Source organism: Pinus tabuliformis, chromosome X, assembly GCF_031772625.1.
Source record: "Pinus tabuliformis cultivar Carrire ecotype Pingquan chromosome X, CPIR1, whole genome shotgun sequence".
NCBI classification, from domain to species: Eukaryota; Viridiplantae; Streptophyta; class Pinopsida; order Pinales; family Pinaceae; genus Pinus; species Pinus tabuliformis.
This window is the reverse complement of record NC_142308.1, coordinates 1100334270-1100337278: the sequence shown is the minus strand read 5'-3', so window position 1 is coordinate 1100337278 and position 3009 is coordinate 1100334270. Positions and strand designations below refer to the sequence as shown.

Here is a 3009-nt window from a genome sequence, read left to right as displayed (position 1 = left end):
AATGTGTTGTGATGATTTATAACACTCAGGCACAGGAGTAGAATTTAGCTTTTTTGATTAGAGAGAAACGTAAGTGTCTTTGAGTTGGTTAGTTGCTTTAAATTTACTATTACAATGACCCTAGAGGATAAGCTCGAATAGTCGTGCTACTAGATTTCTAGCTGAAGGTCACGCCTTCAAATTGAAATTTAAATGGAGGTATCATCACCACTCCTCACTAAACGTGTGACTAGAGAGGCCACAAAATCACAATTTTGAACTCCAACATGTAGTTAGAAAGTGAAATTACATTGGAATGTGACTTTGTGAATAATCCTAGTCAAATCCCTCACTTGCAACCTCTAGTAAGTTGCATTTCAATTTTTAACCTCTCCCAAGTCCCAAAATCACACTTTAAAGCCTCAAACAAGCCACCAAAAGTGTGATCATTCCTACAATATATGTGTGCGACTTATCTCTAGGTCACAAAATAAAAAAATTATGCGCTAGCAATTGAATCTAGAAGTGTGACCTGCTCCATTACAACTATGAAACCTTTCCTTTCTGTAGTTTCCATAGATCACGATTCCTACTTATGAAATCTATTACTACAATCAACCTATTCTTGTCCATTAAATTGTAAGTCTCACTTTTGACCTCCTTCTATACTGGGAATTTCAATTTTCCATAAGATGAGGGATGCCTCCAAGGTCATGCTATTAGTCATAAATACATTTCAAACCCTATTAACAGGTCACCAATCACAGTACACCCATTCAAATGCAAGTTCTATTGAATATATTATGAAGGTTTCATAAATAATTACAATAGGTGTGTATCAAAATGGGAGCGGTTCTATTAGCTAGCACCATCAGTAGTTAGAGAGATTCAAGGTAAATGGTGATGACTATTCATACTTTAAAGGATTATTTGAGAAAAGTTGTAGAAATGATGGACTGAATCTATATTCGGCACATCATATGGGAAATATTTTTACATTTGGGAACCTACGAATTAATGGGAGTTCACAAGCTGACAACTTTATGACAAAATTTGAAACTTCTTACCATTCTGGTGGTATTTTATTTCTTTCTTAATTCTCACTTGTAACCACATCAACGATACTAATTATTAATAGGAGTTGGATTGTCTTAATGATGAAATCATGTACCTTTGCCTTAGCTGGAGTAGAAGATATAGGTGTAATGTTCTTGTTTAAGAAATTTGATACTAGACCCTTTGAAATAGGTGACTACATTGCCATTGGAACTATTGTCTCTAAAATAGACTTAGTTTCTACTCTCTAGAGTATGATTCAAGATGATACAACTTTTCTTTAGTGTTTGGTATTTAGTGAAGGCATTGTGAATGTTGTGACATTTGTTGTACTTTTCAATGTAGTTCATAACTTTTACCTTACTAATATTTAGCCAAAACTACTCTCCAACTATCTGTTAACTTTGTTTATCTCTTTCTAACAAGCACTACATTTTGGATTGGATTCACGATTTTAAGCGCATACACCATCAAATATTTTTACTTTTGACAACACTCTATTGATCGTGAAGTATAACTTATGACACCCATGTCTTATCTGTGGCATTATAATCTCTCAATACACTTATCATAATATGATTAAATCTCAAGGATTGTAACCTAGAATGCATTTGTAAAAATATCATTCATCACTAAAAAATTATCTTTCTCTATGTGGGAATGGATGCTATAGATATTGAAAAGTGGAGAATGGTGAAAGGAAGTCCTGGAACATATGTTGGCCTCTACAACATACTCCTAGGTTTGATCTTAGCTAGAAGGGAAGCTTTGTGGTCCCACTTTCTTCCTTAGCAAATTACTTAAAGAGGAATAAACATTCTAGAATTGGGTTTTCACAATAGTTTATCATATGGTGGGATTGTCTTATGAGAGGTGTAGTTGTTACACAAAATATTGTCACCGTGACATTCTACAATCAGTGTGAGTCTATCACCACTCATACTTTCCTCCTTTGCAAGTCTTAAACCTCAGCTCTTCATGTCAAGCCTTCAAAAATGATAGAAATCCCTTAAAAATCTCTAAAACTCTGGTTCCACACTTTCTCTTAGCATTACCTAGGGTCCCGCACCCACTGGTCATGTCCCTTGTGTACCTGACTTCTCTGTTTCTTTGTAATGGGTGTGGATCCCTGTAAAAGTAAAAAAGGCACAAGTATATTCTTAAAAAATCACTTTGGGTTATTTCTGGAAACTTCTAGAGGGAATCTTGAGGTGGAAAGTTCGCTCCTTTAAGGTGCATGCATCACATACCTAAAGGAGCTAACCCCTTGATGTGAGGAGATTATTCCTTTGAAGGAGGACTCTGTCCCTTCATAGGTGGACGTGTAACTTCCTTCCTCTACACTATAAAATGGGGCATTAGGTTGGTTACTAAGGAGGTTGAAAGCTGAATATTTATGAGGGTAAATGCTGTTGGAATTTAGACTTCCTAATTGAGCTTAAGAGGAGAGATTACATACCATTTTGATCTCATTGGGAAGAGTGTGAGGCTTGTCAAAGTAGAGGAGATTCTTGCTTGGACCCTGGGAGGAGCTTGTACAACATCAAGGCACCAAAGGTTGTAAAGTTCTTCTTATTTTCAAAGTTAATACAATCAAGTTTATTTTTCTCAATAAGCTGTGTTTCATAGTTTATTTCATGGACTCCTTGATCACCATGATGAATATGATTTATTATATTAGCTATGGAGGTGTTATTTGATGTGTGCTTGTTTGTATTTGCAGGTTCTTAAAATGAAACTTATTTGGACGGTCGAAGCGTGGCTGCCACAAACCAGCGTTGGACTTAAGGTAGGGTCTAAAACACCTCTTGGTCTTTATTTATAAATCGCAAAATATTTAGAGAAAGATAGATTTTCTTGTTCTGCTTGTCGCTAGATATCTGTTGATACTAGGGAGATCGGTCTTGTCCGCAAGAATGATTTATCTGGCCGATAGTAGTTTCCATGGCCCTTGGTTACAACTAATTCATAAAA

At 35.8% G+C, this 3009-nt stretch overlaps 1 pseudogene; it reads left to right on the top strand.

Annotated features, from left to right (window-relative positions):
- The first annotated feature begins 1136 nt into the window (after nucleotides 1-1136).
- Nucleotides 1137-2766, top strand: LOC149143663 (sodium/hydrogen exchanger 2 pseudogene; annotated as a pseudogene).
- Nucleotides 2767-3009: the final 243 nt, after the last annotated feature.